We start from the raw sequence: 15,211 nt of genomic DNA on the forward strand, positions 1-15,211 counted from the left end.
TCTCTCTCTCTCTCTCTCTCTCTCTCTCTCTCTCTCTCTCTCTCTCTCTCTCTCTCTCTCTCTGTCTCCCTCTCTTTCTCTGTCTCTATTTGTTTACGTCTCTCCGTCTCTGTGTCCCTGGGTCTGTGTCTGTCTGTCTGTGTCTCTCCTCCTTCTTGCCCCCTCTATTCTATGGACTCTTTTATTTAAGAAGCTGCCTACTCTCTTTCCCAAGAGAGGATTGGGATGTGGGAGTGGGGTGGGAGGGAAGAGACCTTCAGTTCCTCTTGTTTGAATGGATTTGAGCTACAAAAACTTGTTGACCTGGCACAAGTGTAGGCAGGAGTACAGGACAGGGAATGTAAACCCCTTTCTCCAGATAGATGTTAATGTACCTAGACTGTGTTATACTTCTGAACAACCAAAACAACTTCATGGTCTGATTTCACCAGTGGATATTTATAGTCTTTGGTGCTTGACTTAGAGCACCCCTAAGTCACCTCCTCCCATCTCATCACCAGCGACTTCTCTCTGAAATTATCTTCCACATAGACTATGCATTTTATATGTACTTTTTTCCTATATTGTTTCTCTCTCACCATTAGAATATGAGTTCCCTAAGGGCAGGAATTACATTTTTCTCTTTCCTTTTATCTCTAGGACTTAGCACAATTTCTAGCACAGATAAACCTTCAATAAATGCTCATCAACTGACTAATAGATGCATGGAGGGACTTCCCAGTTCTACCAGGCATAGTTGCCCATTCATTTGGCCACTCGTTTACTAAATATTAAAAGTGCCTACTCTGTTCAAGGAACCTTTCTGGGCAATGGCTAGTCAAAGATGAAAGATGACTCAGGCTGTTTTCAAGAGAGGTTCCAATCTTATTGTGGATAGGAAGGGGGTGGGTGTGTAGGGGAAAGACAAAAGACAGAGAAACAGGGAAAGAAGAAAAGAAACATACAGAGAGACAGGCACAGACAGACAGACAGACAGAGAAGAGAGACAGAGATAAATACAGAGAGACAGACACACACAGAGAGAAAGCAGAGACACAGAGGAACAATAATACAAGACAAAGTAGGAGCAAAAAAGAGATCCAGGTGATTTAGAGAAATGTGGAAAAGGAGAATCACTTTCAAATTCAAGAATCAGAGAAAGCTTCACAGAAGAGATAACATCCAAACTAGGCCTTGAAAACAGAGAAGAATTTCAACCAGCAAAGATATATAGAAATAGGGATTTCCAAGCATGGAGGAAAGCCTTCAATAATTCTGCAAACAGCTAGTGGTTCAGTTTGTCTACAGTATTGAGAAAGGAGAAGTCATGTGAGATAAGCTAGGAAAGTGCAAAACACAGCCCAGTTCTCTTCCCTTTCAAATATATGATGCAAATAAATTTAGGATTAGTTGTCTGGGCATCCATCCTTTAGAAGATCCTTACTTCCTTTGAGTTTGAAAACAATCCTCCCCTTCTCATCCTGCCTGATATGTAAGTAGTTCTCCCACAAATGCTCTACAGAGGATCTAACCAAGGTGCTGAAGGTTTTCTTTTCCTTCTCTTTCCATTCTGAGTACTAGTACAATCTTGCTCTGGGCGCATACTGACAGACCCAACTTCTCTTATTCATCATACATCTTCTAGATAATTTATGGTGAGTAATATATGGGAAATGTAGAAACTCTGTGCCTAACTCCAGTAGAAATTCTTTGAGAAAACTAAAAACATCTCTCCATATTTATTTCCCCAAGTCCAGTGTCTTGCCACAAACTGGTCCTAGAGTCCTAGAGATACTGGAGCTTTATGTTTATTGACTGCCTGAAAAGGTGAAGTGGAATGAAAGCTGCAAGAGACAAGAGTCTTATTCTCATTTCTACCACCAAATAACTCTATAAATCTAAGAAGTCCCTCCTTGGGCCCCATCTTTAAAGTGAAGCAGTTTGACCCAAGGACACATCTCCATGCTCCCTTTCAGCCCCAAAATTTTATCTACACTATGTAAAATTATGAGGTAAGGAAAAGTTTCTTTGGGAGGAAGTATGGCACAGAGGAGAGAACACTGGCTTGGAGGCAGAGGATATAGCAAGTCTTAGCCCTGCTACCTACTACATTGAGCAAATTACCTTGACAAATGACTTACCTTCTCTATACCTCAGTTTTATCATGTGTAATCTTAGGGAATTAGACTTAAATTGCCCTCTTAAGTCTCTTCCAAATCTAAAAATACAATCTTTTCATTGGAAGAGATCTTCTAGGTCTCCTTCACTATCACCACCAATTGTCACTTCTGAAAATCTAACTAGAGCAACAACTTGGTACCCCGTTAAAACATAATATCTGGCGCATGATAAAAACTTAGTAAATGTGCTCTAAACCCATTATCAATTATTTCCACTAGACCTGCCATTATAGGTTCTCCTACTTTACTCTTAAAACTTAATTTCTAGTAGAGATATTATAATAGAACTCTAATAAACTCATAAATATTGAAGTATACATGACTAAGATAATAAAATGAATTGTCTTGAAATATTTACATTTTCATAAGGGACAAAGCCTCAACCCAAAGGAATTACCTTCTCCAATAATGGAATTTCAGGTTTTGGGGATTGACTAGAAGAATTTCCCTGTGGCAACCCAAGTTACCTTGGGAAAGGAGAGGTGGATCCCCCACAGCATTAAAAGGGGTCTGACCTAGTATTATTAGACAAAGTGGAAATGCCACTAAATGCCCCATGTAGTCTTAGCAAGCAGGTGAAAAATTGAAAATAAATCCATCCAAGGTAACTGATGTTTTTTATTCCTGTATATTACCTGGAGAAAACCCTCAAGAAGCAGCTTAGTAGCACAGTGCATAAGGGTACTGGGCCTGGAATCAGGAAAGCCTGGGTTCAAATTTGACTTGACCCTCTTACTAGCCATGTGATTCTGGGTAAATCACTTAACCTCTCCCTGCCTCAAATTCCTCAACTATAAAGTGAGCATAATAATAAAACTTATCCCCCAGGGTGGATGCATGAGAATTAAGTGAAATAATATTTGAAAAGCACTTAGCACCATGCCTGGCACATTATAGGTGCTAAATAAATGCTTGCTCCCTGCCCTCTTTTGCAGCACATCAGGACTCTAGCCATCAGCACTCACCTTTTAATTTTTTGGGTCTTTTCTTAGTCAAATCTATTTGCTACCTACCTTTACTTAAGCCATCTCAAATCTTAGTAACATATCAAAACCCTTGCAGTTTTTGACACTAGGCCTTTCTCCATGCTATTCCTCCTGCCTGTAATACTTTCCCTCTTTTTCTCCTAGTTAATATTCTACTTATTCTTGAAAACCTAACAAAAATTTCACATAAAAAATCCAGTAATAATAGTAATAATAGCTGACATATAGCACTTTGAAGTTTTGTGAGGGTTTTATTTTTTGGAGGGGAAGGTACTTTTGAGACTTAGATCTCCCAGACTAGCAGTGCACTGCCTATGATTCATGGGCCAGACTACTCTGTGGATCAAAATGGAAGCTCTACCTGCTCCATTTCCAGCCTAGGTTATATTACCACTCCTTGGACAATATGGTGGCCCTTACCGCAGTGCTCAGGTGGACCTATTTCTGGCACTCAAATTGTTTAGCCCACTGTACTCAGAGCTTCCAAATTCAAGAAAGCCATCAGTTTCATTAGGGGGGAATTACAGATATGCCATTTCATTGAACTATTGAAAAGTTTACAAAGCATTTTACTCATATCATATAATCTAGGCAGGCAGGTAGCATACAGAGTAAGAATTCCCTGAATTCAAATCCTATCTCAGTACTTTCTGGTTTTATGGCCTCAGACAAGTCATTTAATCTCAGTCTCAGTTTACTCATCTTTAAAGTGGGGATAGGGCAGCTATGTGGTACAGTGAATAGAGAATCCTCCTCCTCCTGAGTTCAAATCCAGCTTCAGATACTTGCTAGCTAAGTGATCCTGGTAATTTACTTAACCCTGCTTGCCTCAATTTCCTCATCTGTAAAAAGAGCTAGAGAAAGAAATAGTAAGCCATTCCAGTATCTTTGCCTCCCTAAAAGAGATCACAAAGAGTCAAACATACCTGAAACAACTAAACAACAAAATTGGGATAATATCACCTGCCTAACAAGATTATTGTGATGATCAAACCAGATAACATACATAAAGCACTTTGCACACTTTAAATGCTGTAAATACTAGCTATAATAATAAATGTTGTTGTCATCATCTTTTCAATATTACATGTATCTTTCCAGGCCCCTCCCTCTAAATCGATCTTTTTACTGATAGATTAAAATTTGTTTATCACAATGATAAATGTGTATAATAACTGTATGGCATTAAGGGATGGCTCTCTTCATTCTTTAAATCTTGAGACAAAGTAAACTTTTTTCACTTTCTTCACTTTTCTATTTGAGCTTCCTGCTACAAGATTAATAAGGGAAAATGTTTTACCTGATTGTCCATGTAAAATCTATATGATGTTGCTTACTATTTCAAGAGCACTTGGGGGGGGCAGGGAAGGAGGGAGAGAATTCGAGACAATATTCTTTGAAAAATGTTGGAAACTATTTTCACATATAATTGAGGGAAAAAATAAATAAAATTTAATGCAAAAAATCATATATTCATTCCAAATTCATGTGTTTATATTATCTTAGATAAGACCTTAAATCTAAAGTTCTGGTAATGGATTTGGGGCAAGGTTAAAGAGTTAAATTTTCAGTATAAATATTTACAACTTGAAAATTAGCAAACAGTACAATTCAGAACCAGGTTTATTGTTTTGTTGATTATCTAGACTTAAGAAAGTGATAGAGAAATGTTAATAATATAGATTAAACCCAAAAAAGTACATTGTGCATTTTCAGAGGCTTTGTTATTAAACATTTACTAGCACACTGCTACTGCTGGTTTGGGATTTTCTGGCATACTGTACTGGGAAATTTAATGGCTCCTGAATGAGAATTCCTTCAAATCAGATTCACTACTTTAATAGCTTTCTATCTCTGGAAAAATCCAATGGTTTCTTTAATACTAAATCATGTCCCAGGGCAGCAGAATAGCTCAGTGTATTGAGAGTCAGGCCTAGAGATGGAAGATGCTGCATTCAAATTCAACCTCAGACACTTCCTAGCTGTGTGAACCTGGGCAAATCACTTTATCCCCATTTCCTGGCCCTTACCATACCACTCTTCTGCCTTGGAACCAAAACATAGTATTCATTCTAAGATGGAAGGTAGAGGTTTAAATATATATTGAATCATGCCCTCCAAACTCCATCTCTCATCATGAGAATGGAAAATATTTAATATTCAATATTGTAATACTTCCCTTAAACTTAGGACCCACACTTCTCATCCCAACTATGTAATATTGTAAGCTAACTTTCCCCCAATGTGATCCTAATAGATTTGATCCAAGCCTATTCAATTCAATTCAAAAAGCATTTTAAAGAACTATGTTCCAGTAAACAGGCACTTGTTTAATACCTACACTGTACAAAGTACTAGGGAATATAAAAAAGGCAAAACAAAACAAAGCAATTACTGTTTTCAAGGAACTTATAGTCTAATGGTGGAGACACAGGCAACCAACTGTATACATATGAGACACACTGTATATGGGATTAATAAAGTTCAAGACATTGTGCCAAGTGCTAAGGCTACAAAGACAAAATGAAACAAAGTCCCTGTCCTCAAGGAGTTAAAAATCTACAGGAGTGAGAATGAAGGTCTCTCTTTACATGGAGTAGTAAACACAATACTATTGTAAGACGAAAGAACCATTAACAATACCAGCAATGAGAAAAATCTTCCTCTAGGAGATGGAGCCAGAGAAAAAAGATACATAGCCTAAGAGGTTGAAGTGAGAAGAAAGTAGACTCCAAACATGTGGAGCATCTATTCAAAAACACAGAGCAAGGGGATGACTCGCTGAATTCAGGAAACATCAAGTAGGTCAATCTGGAACAGTGAGCTTCTCTAGATTAAGAATTGGGAAGAGCCAGAATTCTGAAGGCGTAGCTGCAGAGCTTATTGAAAATGTAGCCTACAACAGAGAAGATTGATCTCCCTTCTAAACTAACTCACTTATTCCTGAGCCAGTATTTAAACCTTGGTTATATCAGCTTCACAGTAAATAAGGCAGAGATGACAACTCTCTACTTGCCCAACCCAAGGGAGTATTGGAAATAGTAATGAGCCTGTGAATCACATCTCAGAGAAAAAAAGTAAAAAAGTATGATCTCTGTAAATTCAAAGCAGCCAACAGTTCAAAATTTCAAAGTACAAGTCAAGATCAATTAGTTGCTGTCAGATTTTTGCTTCAAAGTAAAAAATGATTTTAAAGTTTCTTTGTGTTTCTCAAAAGAGTCTTTTATCTAAACTGATGCAATAGATGACAAAAATCATCTTGAATTTATTAGCTTTTTGTTAATGCTGTTTACCAGGGCAGTGTAATGTGAACAAGGTTAGCTTGTGGAGCTCAGATGGGTATTAATTAATGCAATGCTCAACTACTAACTTGTTGTGTGACCTTGAGAAAGTCAAACAAACTATCCCAAACCTAAGTTTTCTCATCTTAAAAGTAAGGGGAGTGGATTGAATTAACTCTAAGGTTTCTTCCCACTCTGTAAATCTGAGACTTACATAGGACTTGGGTTTGTTTTTTTTTTTGTTTTTTTTTTTGGAAAAAGGTATTTTAAGAGCATTATGCTTAATTCTAGAAATTAAATAAATCAGTAGTAGAATATCAGACCTAGAGTAAGAAGGGGAAAAAAATCTAATCCAGACGGATCATTCCTTATCCCTAAGAACTACTCCTTCCTTTTTATTCTTTCTCTACCCACAGTCACTATACTGTCCCTGGGCCTTCTTTGTCTGGTTCCTGGGATATTTTAATGGTACCTTAACAAATGTCACTTAACCCCTAGCTCTCCCTACTCCAGTGTAATTCTCACACTCCTTTCAGAGCCACCTCCCTAAACTATAAAGTATTATACATCATGTAAAGCTCAAAAACTGTCACTTTCTACTAACTATAAAATAAAACCCAAACTCCTTGACCTAAAATAACCCATGTTCACCTTAGAGGACTGTCAGACTCAGGTTGAAACTTTCCCAGAGGAAAAAAAAGAAAGAGTTGCTCCCTTCCTTCATACAGAAAAGCAACATGTCTATAATTGTTAATTTTGGAGAAGTCCCCAGATCACTGAAAGGTCAAGACATTTTCCATAGTTCCTCAGCTAGTGTGTGTTAGAAGTAGGCTTTAAATCCAGGAGTTTCTAACCCTTAGGTCAGGCCTCTATACCACTGACTTTGTATTTCAGTCATGAGAGGGCACTAATTTACATTTTAAAATTCCTATTTTGTTCTCAATCAGTGTTTTCTTACCTGGTACAGTGAAAAGAACACTTCATTGATTTTTGAGAGTTCCCAAGTTCCAATCCCAATTATGCTACTTACTATTCATGAGACTACAAGAAAGTAATTTAATCTCATTTTCCTAATCTATAAAAGGATCACCTAAGTGATGACTTAGTTTCTTCCAGACAACTTGTGGGTGCTAATTGTAAAATTTTCGATGTAAGAATTAACAAATCTATAGACAACAAACACTAAAAATCAGGGCTTGATTAACTGTTTTGTTGATTTCTAAATTTAATAAAGTGATAGAGAAAATGTTGATGCAAATTAAACATTTATCAGTACACTACTGCTTCCATCTATATATTTATGATCCCAAAAGCCTATGACATCTCTTTTGTTCTCATAAAGTTATAATCTATATGATCACAGCCTTGATTCTGTGATACTTCAGGATAGATAGATAGGTAGATAGACAGATAGATATCAAGGACATCTTAAAAACCAAATGAATTTTTAAATTGATTTATTTTTCAATTTCAAGTAGAACAAATTTTAAACAATTGTTGTCTGATATTTTGTGATCCAGATTCTCCTCTTCCTTTTTTCCCCTCCCCCTTCCCTGAGATCTACATGGTCTCATATAGTTATGCCAGTGCTGTCTTGAAATACATATTTCCATATTTCTCATGCCATGAAACAAGACATATTGTACATACAGTAACAACTCATGAAGGAAATAAGATGAAAAATGGCATGTTTTGATCAGCATTTAGACTCTGACAGTTCCTTATATGTTTGCAAATAAAATTTTTTCATGAGTCCATTAAAGTTATCTTGAACCTTGCTGAGAATAGTTTAGTCCTTCACAGATGATCATTATACAATCTTTCTGATACTGTATACAGGGTTCTCCTAGTTCTGCTCTTTTCATTTTGATTGTTTCTATGTATTTTTATATTTTTCTGAACTCATCCTTTTCATCTTGTGGTGCATAATATTCCATTACAATCATATACCACAACTCGTTCAGCCATTCCCCAACTGATGGACATGCCCTCCATAATGGCAATTCTTTGCCATTATGAAAAGAGATGTTATCAATATTTTTGTATATATACCCTTTCCTTTTTCTTTGATCTCTTTGGAATCCAGATCTAGTGGTTTAGTTTTATATGTATGGTTTTATAGCCCTTTGGGCAAAATTCAAATTAATTTTTGTTCACTTTAATACAAAAATACATATGTAATGTGGCACTTCAGGGGATTGGATTCAAAATCAAATAAATTATAATTATCAAATTAAACTTGATCTTTATTAATTAAACTTAGAGATCACCTTGTATAATTATAATAACTAATATTTTCATAACCCTTTAAGGTTTTACAAACCATGTTACAGGTATTATTTCATTTAATCTTACAACAATCTCATGAAGTAGATTTTATTACTATCCTCATTTTTGTTTTCAAATGTTTTTCAGTCATGTCTGACCCATTTTGGAGTTTTCTTGTCAAAGATACTGGAATGGTTTGCCATTTTCTTCTCCAGTTCATTTATAGATGGGGAAACCAAGGCAAACAGATTTAAGTGATTTGCCCAAGATCACATAGTAAAGTGTCTGAGGCTCCATTTGAATCCAGGTCCTCCAGATTCCAGGACTGGTACTCTATCCACTGTACCACCTAGCTATCAAACCCATTTTACACGTGAGGAAACAGGATGAAAGATATTATATAATTTTTGCCCAGGGTTACATAGGCATTAAGGATCTAAGACAGAATTCAAACTTGAGTTGACCTGACTCCAGAGCAACTATGCCACTTAGTTGTCTAGGTGTACAAGTGATGAAAATAGATTTGAGGCTAGAAAAATTGCATTTGCAGAACTATCAGGAAATTTTCTGTGGTCTCTCAATTTAAATAGAATATTCATAATAGTAATTATATTGTTAGTTAATGAAAGCACAAATTCCCTATAATTTATTTTTGTTGGCCTGGCAATAACACATTCAGAACATACAATTTTATTCTTATTTTAGTCAAAGGCTCAAGTGGTAATGGGTTCCCAAGGCACTCTTCAAAGATCTCCCAGATGTGAAATCATCTTGTCCAAATCTAGACTTCCGTACCTTAGAGAGAACAATGTATAGTCTATCTTCTGTTTCCAGGAAGATCACTAGCTAGAGAGTCTATGGGGAGCTCTAGCTAGGAAGTCTGAGGGGAGAAAGATTTACTACCATAGCAGCCAAGAGAAAACAGCAAGAGCTTTTCTTCCCACATATCTAAATGTTGAGAACTGCGGTTTATCTGTTGTTCATCTTTCAAGGCCTACCTCAAGTCCCATCTCCCAGAGAAGGCTCCTCTGATTAACTTGTGCTATGCAATACAACACAAGACCTCCTTTTCTTAGTTGTAAAACTCATTTATTCAACCTCAGAGATGCTGTGTATGATGTCCTGGACACAGTGTTGAATTTGAAATTAGGTAGATTTGGTTCTGAATCCTCAGATATAAATTAGGAGCAAATGGGATTTGACTTATTGGCTAGGTCATTGGATTCTGGCTTTGTGACCCTGGGCAAAACATTAACTTCTTTGCACTTTGGTTTCCTTATCTATAAAATGAGAATAATCATTAGCATTTCCCTTTTAGTGTTAGTATGAGGTTCATCTGAAATAATGAATGCAAAGCACTTTGCAATCCTTATAGTAATAAGTAATATATACTTCTTTAAATTGGAACTCCTAGAAGAAAAAACTCCCTAGGGGGCAACTGGGTGGCTCAATGGATTGACAGCCAGATCTAGAGAAGGGAGTTCCCAGGTTCAAACCTGGATTCAGACACTTCCTAGCTGTGTGACCCTGGGCATGTCACTTAACCCCCATTGCCTAGCCCTTATTGCTCTTCTGACTTAGAACCAATACACAGTATTGATTTTAAGATGGAAGGTAAGGGTTTAAAAAAATAGAAAGAAAGAAAAAACTCCCTCAAGTGATGCTTGTCACCTCTGCAATTTATAGCTAGTGAGAGTTGCCTAGGGCACTGAGAGTTAAGTGACTCCTCCCTGATCACAAAGCCAGGATCAGATAAATATAGTCAATGAACCAGGCAAGTCAACACATATTAAGGGCCCAGTATGTGCTAGGCACTGTGCTGAGTGTTAGAGGTTTAAAATCAAGAGAACATTAAATACAGCAACAGAAATATTATGACAAGAAAGACTTGTTTATGTCTACCTCCAGAGAAAGAACTGATAAACAGAAATGAGTAATACCTAGTTTTACAAATACATATGTCTTTTTTCTCAAGTCATGCCTCCTCTAATGAGTGGAGGGCAGGGAAGATGTTAATTGAGTATTTTAATGTAACAAATTTAAATTAAAAAAGGAAAAATGTAATTATATTATCTATAATTTTAATATTATGAATTTAATATATTATCTATAAGCTTGTTACTACATACTATCTATATGTTTAATGTTATATGTATAATATATTATCTGTAAGTTTAACATGTTAATGTATTATCTATACATTTAATATTTTTGTTTAACATATTAAAAAATAAAGTGAAAAATAAAAAAAATTTTTAAAGGAAAAGAAAGAACAAGTCTCTGTTCTTAAGGAGCTCATACTCTAATGGGGGAAACAATATATAAAAACTATGTAAAAGCAAGATTCAGAATCCATAAAAGTTCAAGACCTTATATTAAGTGAAGAGACCGCTGGGAACAGCCAATGGAAATGCCAGGAGTGAGAAGGACTGTCAAGTTTGAAGTATAGCAAGGAAGCCATTGTTACTGGATTACCCACTGAGGAGCACAAGGTTTAAGAAAACTAGAAAGGTGGGGAGGGGTTAGATTAAGAAAGGCATTAAAAGTCAAACAGAGGATTTCCCATTTCATTATGCTCCAAGGCAGAAGAGTGGTAAGGGATAGGCAATGGGGGTTAAGTGACTTGCCCAATAGCTAGGAAGTGTCTGAGGTCAGATTTGAACCTAGGACCTTCAGGTCTCTAGGCTGGCTCTCAATCCACTGAGCCACTCAGCTACCCCTAGAGATGACAGAATAGGGAAATGACAGAGTTAGATTTGCACTTTTGTAAAATTACCCTGAGAGGCAAGTGAAAAATAAATTGGAGTGGGAAGAGAGGAAGCGACAACCGGCCAGCAAACTACTTCAATAACTGAGGAATAAGTGATAAGGGCCTGTACCAGTTGATAACTGTGTTAAGAGAAAAGAAGGGGGTAATCAAGAGGCTTGGGAAGCTGAGTGGGTGCAGGGAGGGGTGAGAGTGTCAATGATGACACAGATTAAAAGCTGGGGAAACTGAAAGGATGGTGACACCTTTGACAGTAATAGGGAAATCTGAAAGAAGGGAGACTTTATGCAGAAAGGTAATGAGTTCAGTTTTGAACATTTAAGTTTAAGATCTCTATGAAACATCCTATTTTAAATGTTAAATAGGCAATTAGAGTTTTAAGTCTGGTGGTCAAGAGAGATGTTAAGGTTAGTCAAATAGATCTGAGAATCATCTGTAGAGATGGCAAATGAATCTCCAGGAATTAATGATAACATCAAGCAAAAAAAAATAGAGAGTGAGGAGAAAAGAGCCTTGGGGGCAGGATTAGCAAGGGAAGATCCACCAAAGGAGACACAATAGTAAAGGTAGAAAGAACCAAGAGAGAACAGTGTCATAACAATCTAGAGAAAATAAAGTATATCTAACATTCAAGTTTACATATAAGAAATGTAAAGTTCTTGGCCAACTTTTAAGAGCTTTAGAGATAGTAGATACAGTTTTAATTGGGTAGCTAAATAGAGTGCCAGGCCTGGAGTCAGGAAGACTCATCTTCCAGAGTTCAAATCTGGGCTCAGACACTTACTAGCTGTGTGGGCAAGTCATTTAACCTTGCTTGCCTCAGTTTCCTCATCTGTAAAATTACCTTGAGAAGGAAATGGCAAACTGCTTCAGAATCTTTGCCAAGAAAACCCCAAATGCGGTCATGAAGAGTCAGAAAAGACAGAAATGCCTGAACAACAACAGTTATCATCATCATCATCATCATCATCATCATCATTAGTATCAGAAGCAGTTTTTGAGCCCCAGTTCAAGACTCAGTCATCTATCCACTACCTCAAATTACCTCAGTACAAACTTTTCTAAAAGCAACCTATAAATTTCAGCTATTATTATTACTAATAAAATCTTATATTGAGACAGGAATCTTCAGCATTATTCTCATTTAATTTTCTTTTGTTTGTGGCTTATCCCCTTCCATTAAATTAAGACTAATTGAGATAACTCCCAGAGGACAGAGACAATCTTTTCTATGGCCATCTCTTTCTGAACCTAGCCTGGTGCTTCACATATAATTTTGCTGTTCATTTCAGCCTTGTCCAACTCTTCCTGACCCCATTGGGGGTTTTCTTGGCAAAGATATAGGAGTGGTTTACCATTTCCTTCTCTACCTCATTTATCAGATGAGGAACTGAGGCAATGGGATTAAGTGACTTATCCAGGGTCACACAACTAGTGTCTGAGGTCAATTCAATAAGAGGAGTCTTCCTGTTTTCAAGTCCAGCACTGAACCACCTGGCTGCCCCTTTGCATTTAATAGACCCTCCATAAAGGTCTGGAGATGGCAACACCTTGTCTTCAGTTTAGAAAAGAGGAGCTGGATAAATGGGTCTTTGAGGAAATCTCCTCAAAGTCAAGGGAATCCACATCATCTTATCCCATCTCTTTATGTTCCTGGAGATTGGAATGTTAAACTCTACCAGCTCTAAATCCTGTCCTTGGGCCCATGATCCCATTAACTAAGCAGAGGGAAGTAAGTGGAAACCAGGAAGTAGGTGTCTGGAAGACTTCAGTTTTTCCCCATTTGCCCACCTTAGAAGTCAATAGGACTGACTTCCAGGTAAGATGGCGGCAGAGTAAGGAGCAGCTGCTCCATCTCTCCTGACTGAACCATACAGGACCCCTCAAGAGGAAATAAAAAACGAGTCCAGAGGAACGAAGGAACCCCACAACAGGGCGCAGCATTGAAGGTACGCAGAATCGGGGCATTTCCACGCTATAAAGGGGTGAAACAGCTCTCACTAAAACACGAGAGGAAGAAGCCCCTCCCCCACCCCCCCACAGCACACACCTCTCACAACGCCAACGCACAAGCGGGTAAACAGGACTGGGGTAACCAGATAATCACTGGCAGCCCCGGAGCTTGTACCTGTGTGCTGCAAGACGAGGGACCCCAGGTGGCTGGGGGTGCGCACAGACCTTCCCCAAGCGTCCACGTGGGTGAAGGCACCACCTAGGGTCAGGACAAAGGCCCCTAAAACACGGCCTTTCCCAAACTCTGAAGGCATCGCCTCAGGTGCAAATAAAGATCTCCAGCCCACGGACTTTCACTACCTTCTGCGGGGGTGAAGGCAGGCCCTAAGAGCATCTGCGCAGGCAAAGGCAGTGCCCTAGGCTTGGATAACAATCTCCAGCCCAGGCTTGTACCTCCAGTGAGGACCCCTTGCAGACGGGAGTGCGGCAGTGGAAGCAGCCCCAAAGACTGCTGAAGGAGCCTCAGGCAGAGGGGCAGACCAGGGTCTAACAGGAGGCCTGACCCCGAGGATAAGGGGACCAGAGCCCGGAGCTTGCAAGGCCCAGGCAGACCCTGAGTGCAAAGACAAAGCTGAAAAGGGGCAGGGCCAACAATGGCCAGCAATAAGGAAGTCCAGAAGAAAAAGACTATCAAGAGAAATTCTGGAACACTGGACAACTTCTACACAGAGAAAATCCAGACACCAGCAGAGGGAAAACAAAAACCCAAACCTCCCCAAAAAAATGAAAGCTGGTCACAAGCTATGGAAGAGTTTAAAAATGAAATGCTGAGGAAGATGGAAGAAATCTGGCAAGAAAATAACAGTTTAAAAGGCAGAATTTCGCAATTGGAAAGTGAGACAAGACAACTGAAGACCAAAAATGACCAGATTGAAAAGGAAAACCAAAACATTAAAGCTGAAAACCAGTCCTTAAAGGCTAGAATCGAACGTTTAGAAACCAATGATCTCTCAAGACAACAAGAACAAATAAAACAAAGTCAAAAGACTGATAAAATAGAAGGAAACATGAAATATCTCAATGAGAGAGTGACAGACCAAGAAAACCGGTCTAGAAGAGACAACTTGAGAATCATTGGTATTCCAGAAAAGGCAGAAATTAATAGAAACTTGGACTCCATACTTAAAGAAATCATTCAGCAAAATTGCCCTGAAGTTATACAACAAGAGGGCAATATAGACATTGAAAGGATCCATAGAACACCCTCTACACTGGACCCAGAAAAGTCAACACCCAGAAATATAAAAGCGAAATTGAAGAGCTTTCAAGTTAAAGAAAAAATCTTACAAGAAGCCAGAAAGAGACAATTCAAATATCAAGGAGCACCAATAAGGATCACACAGGATCTGGCAGCCTCCACGCTAAAAGACCAAAAGGCTTGGAATACAATATTCAGAAAAGCAAGAGAGCTGGGCCTTCAGCCACGAATCAACTACCCAGCGAAACTAACCGTATACTTTCAGGGGAAAGTATGGGCATTCAACAAAATTGAAGAATTCCAAGGTTTTGCACAAAAGAGAACGGGACTAAATGGAAAGTTTGACACTCAACCACAAATATCAAGAGAAAGATGAAAAGGTAAATAAGAAACAGAGGGAAAAGAAAGAAAACTCATAGTCTTTTAAGCTTGACTCTTTAAGGGCATAAATAAGATCTAATTATCTGTATTACTAGGTAGAGAAATGCTATGTATAATTCTCTGTAGTGAACTCTATTCACTATTATAATATTCACTAT

General features: G+C 38.0%; 1 protein-coding gene across 2 annotated transcripts in view; it reads left to right on the top strand.

The window, feature by feature from the left end:
- PCSK2 (proprotein convertase subtilisin/kexin type 2) overlaps positions 1-15,211 on the top strand; it is a 319,189-nt gene that overhangs the window by 607 nt on the left and 303,371 nt on the right. The window lies entirely within an intron of this gene.

This window comes from Gracilinanus agilis, chromosome 2 (genome assembly GCF_016433145.1).
Source record: "Gracilinanus agilis isolate LMUSP501 chromosome 2, AgileGrace, whole genome shotgun sequence".
In the NCBI taxonomy this organism is placed as follows: domain Eukaryota; kingdom Metazoa; phylum Chordata; class Mammalia; order Didelphimorphia; family Didelphidae; genus Gracilinanus; species Gracilinanus agilis.